Here is a 12,539-nt window from a genome sequence, read left to right as displayed (position 1 = left end):
CCCTTCTTTTTTCCATAGAGATCTTCATACTTCCAATACCCCTCACTTTGTATCTTCCTATATTGCCACCCTTCCATCTCATTCTACTTTTCTAGCTCTCTCAATGGAAGATGCCGCTTCAGCTTTCTCAACTTCCCCTTCTACCTCTCTTTATATCCTATATCCTATTTCTGAATTTCTTTCCTCTCGTAAACCTTTCCAGCCTTGGCTTACTTCTTATCTTCGCTCTATGCGAAGGGCACTCCGTCGCTTTGAGCGTCGCTGTCATAAACCTCGGTCTATGTCCGATGGTGTGTCCTACTCTTATCATACTCCATATGATAATGCATTTTCTTCTAAACTTCTCTATTACTCTGATCTCTTGAACTCTCAATCATCTCACCCCCACCGTCTCTTCCAATCCCTTTCTCGTCTACTGACTCCCCTTTGCCTGAGCATTCCCTTCTCTCGACACTTACTGCATCTGACTTTGGTAACTTTAAAGTAGGTTCTCTTCGATCTGTCATTTCTCTTATTTCTCTGCCTTCTTCCGCCCTGTTTCCCCTCCTTCCTCTACTATGATTCTTTCTTCCTTCTCACCTATGTCTAACTCTGATACCTCTTTACTTATCTCGCTGGCTCATCCTACTGCTTCTCCCAAAGATCCTGGTCCTTTTAATCTTATTGCTAAAATCTATCCCTCTCTCAACTCTTACATTACCACTCTTCTTAATATCTTTCTCATTACTTCTACTTTCCCTCTCCTATTCAAACATGCCATTATTCTTCCTGTCTTTCTCCCATCTCTCTCCTTCCGTACCTTTACAAATTGTTGGAACGTCTTGTTTACTCACAGGTTTCTTCGTTTGTCAACCATAATTCTATTTTGCCTTGTTTCCAGTCTGGTTTTCAACCCCTTCACGCCACTGAAACTGCTCTTCTTTCCGTCGGCGCCTCTCTTCTTTATGCTCGCTGTGCTAAACACTGTACTATTCTTATATCCTTGTATCTAGCCGCTGCTTTCGATACAGTGGATCACTCACTACTTCTCCAATCCCGTTCCTCTTTTGGGTTTTCTGGTTCTGTGCTTGCATGGTTTCAATCTTATCTATCTAATCGCACCTTCTCAGTATATTGGGCCAGTGTTTGTTCTGGTACCCCTCCTCTTTTGCACAGTGTTCCTCAAGGGTCTTTTCTTGGCCCATTTCTCTTTTCTCTTTATACTTCTCCTTTAGCTAATATTATCTCTTCTTTTGGGTTGTCTCATCATTTTTATGCTGATGACACCCAACTATTTCTATCTTTTTCTTCTTTCACACCTACTCTACACATGAATCTCTCAGCCTGTCTGTCTGCTATCATAACCTGGATGTCTGACCACTTTCTTGTCCTCAATCCTTCTAAAACTGAAGTTCTCTTTTTCCCAGCAAACAATATTCCTTTGCCTTTTTCTCCTGCTTTTGTCCTATTTTCCCCTTCCCATCTGCCTTTTTTCGCTTACTGCCCACAATCTTGGCCTCCATCTTGACACTAATCACCCTTTTGCTCATCACATTTCGATTACTTCCCATTCCTGTCACTTCCATCTCTTCAACATTTAGAAAGTTAGACCACTTCTAACTTTCAGTGCCAAAAAGCTTCTAATCCCCTCCTTAATCTTTTCTCAACTATTCTACCTCTCTGTACTCCTCTTTGGTCTCCCTGTCTCTTGCTTATCTCCTCTTAAGTCTGTTTTTAATTCCTCTATTCGCCTTCTGTATTCCTCATCTATTCGTGACTCAATTTCTGCCCCTTTGGCCTATCTTCGATGATTTATGTAAGGAACTCATGGTGGCAACAGTAAAGACAGACACAAGTGATCACATTTCAAGGGTGTTTATTAAACTGTATAGGTAGGTTAGAAAAACACCTAGTTTATATCTAAATCTGAGATGGGAGCAAGCTACGACCATCAAATAATAATAAGGCTGTCCTAGTGGCGTCATGTCAAATAAAAGGGCCTATACAAAAGAAAACTACTGCTAATTCTTACAACTAAATACAAAAGAGTGTGGAATAGTGTTCACAAGAAAGAAAGAAATGTTCACAAATTATACGTCAGGATGTGGTAGCCAGGGCTCTTCCTTGCCCACGTTTTGAGCATGAGACAAGGTGAGACTCCGGAGCACAGCACACACTCAATTATTTCCATGCACAAGTCTTCAGTTCTGTTCCCAGTTTTCAGGACCTCCGGTGGTTAAGTCTCTTTTTCTACAAAAAAGTCTCTTGCCTCTGAGGACCTGATGTGTTCACAAATAACAAACAAAAAGTTCCTTTCCCATGTATGTTGGGTGATGACTTCACCCCTGGGTACCCCTCTTCCGGGCTCAGATCCTTCTCATATGTTTTCCTCCCGCCGTCGGGTTCACTACGGCATTCACGCGTCATTGGGTGATGGCTTTCCACCCCTGGATCCACCTCTTCCGGCCTCAGATCCACAAAAAGTTCCTCGGGATGTCAGGACCTTTGGTGGTTAGATCTCTTGCTTCCGAGGGCCTGGTATGTTCAAAACCATATACAAAAGTTTCCTTCTGTTTGCGGCTGATGATTCTTCACCTCTGTGTCCCCTTCTTCCGGGCTCAGACCCTCTGGAATATCAGCCTCCCTCCGTCAGATTCACTCTGGCTTAAATTCAAAAGAGTTTCTCTGTTGCATTCAAGTGTCGGTGGGTGATGGTTTTTCACACCTGGATCCCCCTCTTCGGGGCTCATAACCTTCTTGACTGTTTGCCTTCCTCTGTCAGGTTCACTAAGGCTTTTATTGGTGGTTGGTGGCTTTTCACCCCTGCATCCCCCCTCTTCTGGGCTCAGACCCTTCCCGAATGTTTGTCTTCCTCTGTCGGGTTCACTGCGGCTTTTCCTCAAAGCAATTTCACCTGCAGCATTCACAAGTCTTAATGTCTTTTTAAACAGTTCACTTTAGACATCCCTCTGTCGGGTTCACTATTGTCAACACACTGTTCATAGGGACTTCAGGCTTCAACCCTTTCCATTGGCACCCCTCCGTCAGGTTCACTCTTGCCAACTTTTGCTAATCACGCAGTTCTTTCACTTTTCTTACTATGCGTATTCATCTCCCTTAGCTTTCCAATTACATGCAGGTCAAAGATTTTCGACTGTACAGGGGGTTTTGCTAGACACCTGTATCACCACTTTGACCTTTTCCTTGCAGCTCTCCTAGGGCCTTCTGGTATTGGTAGTTTCAACACATGTGGGATCAACCGGAGTCTCTCGAATGAGCACCCACATGGTGCTGGACCCCTCTGCAGCTGGTTTTCTTTTAATGTTAACAGTTCTTTGAAATTCCCTTAATTTGCCATTTGCGACTTTCGTTCAACACAATTCGGTTTCTTATCGGCTCTCCCTTCGACTCACCGGCCGCGATGAACTGCTTGGCTTTTCTTGTGTCTGAAGTCTCTCCCTGTTCTGATTATCAGTGTAGGCGTTCTCCGTGTACCGTTGACATCTGCTGCAACACACACTGGCTATTGTTCGCGGCCTTACGATTCTTTCCACAGAGGCTTTGCGGGTCTGGGTCAGAAAGGGCAAAGTTGCTTCTCTCCTTGCCGCCCTTTCGGGTCTCGCCACCTTTCTACTCCTCTTGAACTGCTGTGCTTGGATAGCTGTCTCGTCGTGAGGATTGCCTTGCTCGTCGTGTGCTCTTGTGCTCCACTTTTATCCCCATGAGGAAAGGAAAGCATGGTCAGATATGTGTGATTCTGGTCAATTACCTGATTTTGCCTGACCCCTGTGTTGGGACATGTCAGGTAAATGGCTCTGGTGTTAGTCCGTTGTCTTTTGTGGTGTGCGAAAGTGTTTGTATCGGAAAAGGGGGGTGGGGTAGAGTGTCTCAGTATCCTACATGGCAGGATGGGTAAAAGCTGTTAGAAGAAAGGGGATACTGCGACTCACCCGTCAGTGTCCCACTTCCACTCCCTGAAGACCCCCCATCCAGGTGATCCCCCTCACTGGTCCACCCCCAGAAACTGGCTCAAATAGTGATGGCCGTGTTCTGGCCACCTGGATGACAGATCCCCGGGAACCAGTAAGTGAGAAACCTTGAGGTTTCTCACACTACCCTTCCACTCTCAACTTAAATTCAACTTTCTCTGTATAGTATTCAAATCCTTCTATGGACTTGCTCACATTTATCTTACTTCTCTTGTTTCCTTTTATGTTCCCTCTCGTACTTGTCGATCTCAATCCCACTTTCTTTTAATTGTATCCCATCCTCCATGTGCTTCTTCTCGCTTCCGTTCTTTTTCTTTGTTGGCTCCTCTTTACTGGAATGCTCTTCCTTTCTCTTTGTGGTCTATTCACTCCTATTCTACCTTCCATGTTGCCCTGAGAAATTTCTTACTTCAATCTTAACGGTATTTTAGTCTCATTGTAGTTATTTACATTTTTTTTTCTCTATTGTATTATTTTCTTCTGTACTGTAAATTGGTTTTGTACAGCACCTTGGCGTAAGGCGCTATATAAATAACCAATAAATACAAAAAATACCATTTATGTCTAAGAGTATGTGTCAAAACATGTGCTGTACAGCAGAATATCATAATAAGACATCGCACAGCTTGGCGATGAGTCATTTCAGTGATGGTGTTGCTAAGCATGTGGCCCCCAAACTTGCGGCCTGGCCTTGAATCCCACCTATGACACTCGTTAAGTGGATGCATATTTATTTTTCTTTTCTTTGTGGCTTATCCAAGATCAGAAACAACAGGATGAGATGCCAATTGTCAAGAGTGTTTTCAGCTATACTTCCTTTTGCTAAAGCTATCAAAGGGTATTTTTACGCTGGGCAAACTAATTGGTCCCCAGTGGTGCCCCTCTGCAGTCAGTTCCTACTCCTCTATGTAGGACTGAAGCTGATTTGAGGATGCAGAACACTGCATTTTGGGAACAATTGATAAAGATAATTGCTAGTGAGGGAACAGAAGTACCTGGTATTGGGGTATGGAATCTGACAAGACTCTCGACCCTGTACGCTGGGATGTTCAGGGAGATGGTAACTGCATTTAGAAACATTCTCATTTTGAAGAATCTCATCTTTTACAGACAAAAATAAGCTGATCCTGAAAAAAGTAAAGCAACCTCACCCCGCCTTGGTGACTCCCCCACCTAATGAATACTACTTCTGTGCTGTGCCGGTTCCACCCATTTGCATAGGGCCTCAAGGTGTACGTTCTTTTCAGACTTGAAACTGACATGATGGGAAAGAGGTGTAAGGGCGGTCCCCCCATTGATGCCACCTCCTTTTTCAAAAGACAATGTTGATGTTTATGGTTGAGGGCAGCAATATTTGGGACTTCTTTGGGTATATCGAGAGGTGTGTGTGGAGCTATCCTCAGACTTACATTTGCAGAGGAATGCTCCAGCTGAAGTGACAGGGAATGAGTGAGAGGAACATTTGAGAGGCACTCTGGGGATGGAAGAGGGGATGCATGAGACAGTGATGAGAAATGGCTTGCCCTTGGGAATGGTCAATGAACAAAATCTAGACATTGAATCCAATGCCATCTTAAGTACTTTTGGGGCGCAGACACCAAATTAAGGGATCCAGAATATCTAGTTGTGCCCCCTTATCGCAATCTAAACACACAGCTTGATTTGTTGTCTCGCAGTGATCAGAATAAGCATGATACTCCTTTTCAGGCCCCTTACCCTCTTCATTCGTGCTGTAGTCAGAATGATAAGCAAGTAGCATTTCAAGGCCAACATCAGCAGTCCACGACAAGGGTACTTGTGTTCTAGCATATGTCTAGGACCCTCTTAATTAATAGCAGCCACTTGGAGGGTATACCGGCCATAGTATAAATGCAAGCAACTGATCGTATGAAAAACGTGCACTCAATCCAGAATAGGCAGATGGCTCAGATGAGCTGCCTAACAGAATGCAAAAGTGGTCAAGCATGGATACAGGAGACCAACTGGAAGCAAGGGGAAAGCTACACATACCACAGCATAGATACTGGATGAGTGTTAGAAGCCACCAGGAAGGTGTCCATATCCAGATGGACAGAGATTAGAGAAGCAAAGAAACAAGGGGCTCTGGTGTGCAGTATGGCAACGCATACTGTTATTATAGAGGAAACAACACTATAGCCAGTGAAACAATGAGGAGACTTTTTTGAAGATCATACCCTGAGAATGAAATCACTCTGAAGGGTGACAATTTTGTGATGATTTGAAACAATGTCTTGTTGTAAATGCGCCTTATAAATGTCCAATAAATAAATAAATACAATTTGGAAAGGTTTAGGGACCGACAATTTTGACATGTTAGGTAATACACGATAACATGAGATGCCCAGGATCACACATCAGTTAGGTAGTGAAGCTGGCATGTGTGCCCTCTCTGCATTATGCACTTTACCACTGTCTTTTCCAGATCTTACCATTAAATAAAATCATTCAATTTTATAGAACTAACTTGGAAAGTACAAAAATCACATAACCTTACATGATCATTTTTTTAAATAAAATGCTATAGAAGTGTATTATGCAATGTGGGAATGATTCTAGCTTCATTGTCTCCATTATCAAGGGGTGTACATAAGTACCAGCATACTGATTTATCTGATTTTAAAAGATTTTAAAGCTTACATGACCATTTAAAAAAATAAAATGCTATAGAAGTTTATTATGCAAAGTGGGAATGATTCTAGCTGCATTGTCTCCAACATCAAGGGATGTAAATAAGTGCCAGCATACTAATTTATCCGATCTTAAAAGATTTTAAAGCTTTAAATACTCCCAAAATACAGGTTTGTGAAATTGTTATTTATAAGCATGCAGAAAAACCTTTGAATTATACAAAAAAAGAAAAATGTTTTTTGTGTTAAATGAGCAGACCTTACAATATGCTTGACAGAGGCCTGCAATACCTGGTCCACTCTCTTCCCCCTCAAATTGTCGACATAAAAAGAAAGATTAGGTAATGTGCTTAGCAATTCCACCAGCATGCGAGAAGGCACATCTTTTCACAGAATTCAGCACAGTAATGTCAGTGATATGAGGTGATTTGTCCAGGATCAATGTATCGTCTGCTGGCAAAGTCAGGATACAAGCATTAATACTTTGGTTCCACAGTCTTGAATTTGAATACCTAATCACCTGTCATACTAACACTTTAGCTAATCACTGGAGGTGTCTGCCTAGGTTTTACAACTCCCCATCTGAACAAACCAATTTCTTGACCTTCACCATACTGATGCTATGTTAGTTTGTATACGAACCACTATCTTATGCACCCAACATTGCTGGTAATAGGACCTGTTGTGCTACAAAACAAAGTACATAGAAATGCAGGTTTATCAACTTGAGACACAGGAAAGGCTGAGCCGACTTTGCTGGAATTTGACATTGTAAACTTGTATATGAATACAGAGGTTTGTAATGAGTACCTAACACACTGATTTATCTTCTGAACCATCACAACAGTCATATTCATCACTATGCATTTGCATTACATTACATATGCATTACATATGATCAACATAATTCCTACAAGAAGATGTGAATGCTACAGGAGTTGTGTCGTAGTGAATGGACAAACTATGTATAGGACAGTGAACACAGCATTACAGGATGAATTGACCAGAGCGGAATGTACCTGTCAACAACAGACAGCCAATACATTAAGAGTCTCATCAGAACGTCATCAAATATCCTGATGTTTAGTATTTAAATGTAGTAAAAATTGGGTACTGACTTCTTTAGATCAGGCAGCGCCTTGTGGGGCTCCCCTCTAATGAGGGTGGCAGGGGCATGTGCCCCTTTTGCCCTCCCATAAAGAATCTGAAAATGCATTTTAAGTGCAGGTTGCGGTCAGCAAAGGAAATGAATGTGGAAAGGCTCCCATGGTGCGCCGGGAAGTAAGAGGCAAACCTGGAGACCATGCAGGGCCTGTAGGCGAGACAATAAATAGAAATGGGCAGAGTAGTTGGGCCAGATGATCCCTTTCAACCGCCACTATACTTGAATCCACAAAATTATAGGTCCTCAAAACTTGTTGACCCGAATATCTTGAACGCAAAACCCAACTCCCAACCTGATATTGCATCCTGCCTCCTGAACATAGAACGCTGGATGACCCAAAGCCACTTCTTGTTAAACCCATCCAAAACAGAAATCATGGTTTGCGGCAACTCCGATCTTCTACCGCACCCACTACCCTGGCCCCCGCCATGGCCAACTCACAGACACCCTCCAACACAGTGAAAAATCTTGGATGCACCCTTGACTCCGACCTAACACTCTCGCGCCAAGTCAACAATGTCTCAAAGTCCTGCCACTACCACCTCAAAAACCTTAGGCGCATCTTTCCATATCTCTCATTTCCCAACAGAGTTTCCGCGGTCCAATCAATCGTCATATCAAGACTGGACTACGGAAACCCCCTATACCTCGGAATTCATGCCTACCAACTGAATAAACTCCAAAGAGCACAAAACGCGGCGGCCAAAGCGCTACTCGCGCTTGGTCCAAGAGACCACGTATCCCCAGCCCTCAAGACACTGTACTGGCTTCCAGTAGCCCGTAGGGTGGCCTTCAAAACCTTATGCCTCACCCATCGAGCACTACATAAAACTGGACCGCAATATCTTCAAGAAAAGTTAATACCTTATCACCCCACTCGCACCCTTAGATCAAGCTCAGCCGGCCTCCTAGTAATTCCCAAGACAAACTCAGTCAGGTTAGGCGGAGCATCATTCTCAGCCCTGGCCCCAACCCTATGAAACTCACTCCCTTCCCACATCCGCCTAACTGAGGACTTAACGGCATTCCGCAAACTACTAAAAACCTGGCTCTTTCCCTAAAACCAACCGGTTCCAAACCAGCAACATCAATCATCACAATAACACCGACCCAGCAAACCACAAAATAAATAAATAAAGTACAGCTAAACTAACCAGACTGTAACCTACAATGACAAACAGAACTAAAACGAGTAATGTAGATCTAAAACAGTGAAGTGGATAATAGGAATAAATCACTGGGAATGTAGAAAGTGCAGAGAGTGGATGAACGTGGAGACCGGACGAGCGTGGAGAGCAGAAGAGTGTGGAGGGCGTGATTGGACGAGTGGGGAGTACGAATGAGTGTGATGAGTATAGATGAGTGTGGATGAGTGGGGAGGATGAATGCTGTGGGCGGATGAGTGTGGAGGGCAGTTGAGTGTGTAGGCCGGTTGAGTGTAAAGAGCGGACGAATATGAAGAGAAAATGAATGTGGAAGACGGATGAATGTGGAGAGCTCATGAGTGTACAGAGCAGTTGAGTGTAGAGCGTGGAGAGCGGATGAGCGTGGAGAGCGGATGAGCGTGGAGACCCGACAAGCGTGGAGAGCGGTTGACTGTGGAGAGCGGATGAGTGTGGAGGACGTGAGCGGATGAGTGGGGAGAGCGAATGAGTAAGGATGAGTGTGGATAAGTATAGATGAGTGTGGATGAGTGTTGGAGGATGAATGCTATTGGCAGATGAGTGTGGAGAGCGGATGAATATGAAGAGCAAATGAATGTGGAGGACGGAAGAGTGGGGAGAGCAGTTGAGTGTAGAGAGCAGTCGAGTGTGGAGAGCGGTTATGTGCAGAGAGCGGAGGCACGTGGAGAACGGAAGAGCGTGCAGAGCGGAGGAACGTGCAGAGTGGAGGAGCGTAGATAGAGGAGGCGCGTGGAGAGAAGAGAAGCATGAGAGCGACTGAATGGGGGGAACGACTGAGTGGGGGGAGCGACTGAGTGAGGAGAGCGACTGAGTGGGAAGAGCGACTGAGTGGGGAGAGTGACTGAGTGGGGAGAGCGGTTGAGTGTGCAGAGCGGTGGGGGGAGCAACTAAGTGGGGGAGCGACTGATTGGGGGGAACGGATGAGTGTGGAGAGCGGATGAGTGTAGAAAGCGGATGAGTGTACAAAGCGGAAGAGTGTAGAAAGCGGATGAGTATGGAGAGCGGATGAGTATGGAGAGCGGATGAGTATGGAGAGCGGATGAGTGTCGAGAGCGGATGAGTGTCGAGAGCGGATGAGTGTCGAGAGCAGATGAGTGTCGAGAGCGGATGAGTGTCGAGAGCGGATGAGTGTCGAGAGCGGATGAGTGTCGAGAACAGATGAATGAGGAGAGCGGATGAGTGCGGAGGATGAGAGAGCTGAATAGCAGACCGAATGAATATAGATGAGTGTGGATGAGCGTGGAGGAGGAGCGCTGCTGGCGGACGAGTGTGGAGCGCGGATGAGTGTGGAGGTTGGTTGAGAGTAAAGAGCGGACGAATATGAAGAGCAAATGAATGTGGAAGACAGATAAATGTGGAGAGCACATGAGTGTAGAGAGAGGTTGAGTGTAGAGAGAGGTTGAGTGTAGAGATAGGTTGAGTGCAGAGAGGGGAGGAGCGTGGAGAGCTGAAGAGCGTCCAGAACAGAGGACCGTGGAGAGCAGAGGACCGTGGAGAGCGGAGGACCGTGGAGAGCGAAGGAGCGTGGAGAGCGAAGGAGCGTGGAGAGCGAAGGAGCATGGAGAGCAAAGGAGCGTGGGGAGTGGCTGAGTGTGGAAGCGGCCGAGTGTGGGAGCAGCCGAGTGTGGGAATGGCCGAGTGTGGGGAGTGGCCGAGTGTGGAGAGTGGCTGAGTGTGGAGAGCGGCTGAGTGTGGAGAGCGGCTGAGTGTGCGGAGAGCGGCTGAGTGTGCGGAGAGCGGATGAGTGTACGGTGAACGGCCAGGTGTGCGGAGAGCGGCCGAGTGTACGGAGAGCGGCCGAGCGTGCGGAGAGCGTACGAGGATGTGGAGAGCGAACGAGGGTGTGGAGAGCGAACGAGGGTGCGGAGAGCGAACGAGGGTGTGGAGAGCGAACGAGGGTGTGGAGAGCGAACAAGTGTGTGGAGAGCGAACGAACGTGTGGAGAGCGAACAAACATGTGGAGAGTGAACGAGTGTGTGGAGAGTGAACGAGTGTATGGAGCGAACAAACGTTGTGGAGCGGATGAACGCATGGAAAAAATTAGTGTATGGGTGAATAGTGCATAGAGCGGATGTGAAACAAAACACATAGAACGGACCTGACCGCTCAGAACTGCGTGACGTGCATATTTTGTTTTGGAATGCAAGGAATCTTTGAAAGAGCATACTGCATATCACACCCCACGCTTACTCTCTCCTTACACCACCATTCAACTAGAACACAGAGATACTATGACACCATTCGGTATAACTGTTCTCGTATCAACATCTGCCGCTCACCCCCCATCACTCTAAGTAAACATGGCTGGTCTCACACCCCCAGCCAGGCGTTTCTCCTCAGGCCTAACGCTGCCACACTCGGTCTGGATAATTCCAGCCAGACCGAACACATACCCTTGATCTCCCAACCACCACACCTACCGCTAAGAAGCAGCTACCACATGAATTCCGCACCAGCTGCACACATACCGGTGCGCACACGCACCTTTGGACTCTCTCTAATCTTTTCACTGACCCGAACTTCGGTTCCCAAGGGCGTTCAACCTACCAGCACCTTCAGACCATAACCATGGTATATAAGGCGCTATATTAATGCAAAATAACAATATTCACTATCCCCAGTCTAAACTCTAAAAATGTCTTTGGGCCTCATTACGAGTGTGCCGGTCCGGTAACAACGGTGCTGGTAAGCGTACCAGCACCGTTATTACCGGACCGGCACACTGCGAGTCTACGGGTGGGTGCCGTCCCGCCTGCTAGGGTCAGACCTGGTGGGCGGAACGGCACTCGCCCGTAGACTTTCATGGAAGCACCGTTACCGTTATTAACAGTGCTTCCATTATCCCCATTCTCATTGAGTCCTATGGGTCTCAAATGGGGAATACCATTTTTCCGGCGCCTGACTTCCCAAACCGGCGGGGTTTGTATCCCCACTGTTACCGGCAAGCAAGGCGCCGGAAAAACTTGCAAGTCAGGCGGCAGTCTGCTGGTTTTACTGGCACGTCTACCTCAGGACTTGCAATGAGGCTCTTTGTCTCTGTAACAACACTGTATTTCTTAAGTAATACACCCAGATACCTTTGGGTTAGGTGCGCTTTACCAATGAACATATAAATAAATAAAAAATGTCTTTCAGACAACACTGTGCTTAAAAAACCACTTTAAAAAAAATATATGTTTCTCAAAACTTCTCCTATCACTAAATAATTAATACATTTCAAAACAACAATGGAAACCATGGCAATGAGAAGACTGAGGGCGGGGGGCTCTCTGCCACAAGAACCCCCCAAAAAAGGAACAACATGAACAATTCCAAAAAAAGAAGTGCTTGAGGAACTAGACAGAAATTAAAAGAGTCAAAAGAAAAACTTTATGCAAATGTAATGACTAAAAAAGCATTTTTGTAAATGCAGTGCATAAAATACAAAACAATTACTGATTCAGAAAAAATGTATTACAAAGCTGTAAAAGAATAATATATTAGAAAGGTTAAATGGATCCCCAATAACAGTCAAACTAGTTAGAAAACCTATATTTGGTGACACGATCCTTAAGGATATACATGGGCAATATTT

General features: G+C 45.4%; 1 protein-coding gene across 4 annotated transcripts in view; it reads right to left on the bottom strand.

Moving 5' to 3' along the window:
* The window catches only part of LTBP1 (latent transforming growth factor beta binding protein 1), a 1,019,134-nt gene that overhangs the window by 350,707 nt on the left and 655,888 nt on the right, over positions 1-12,539 (bottom strand). The window lies entirely within an intron of this gene.

This window comes from Ambystoma mexicanum, chromosome 4q (genome assembly GCF_040938575.1).
Source record: "Ambystoma mexicanum isolate Mex_15411 chromosome 4q, UKY_AmexF1_1, whole genome shotgun sequence".
In the NCBI taxonomy this organism is placed as follows: Eukaryota; Metazoa; Chordata; class Amphibia; order Caudata; family Ambystomatidae; genus Ambystoma; species Ambystoma mexicanum.
This window is presented reverse-complemented; position numbering and strand designations above follow the sequence as displayed.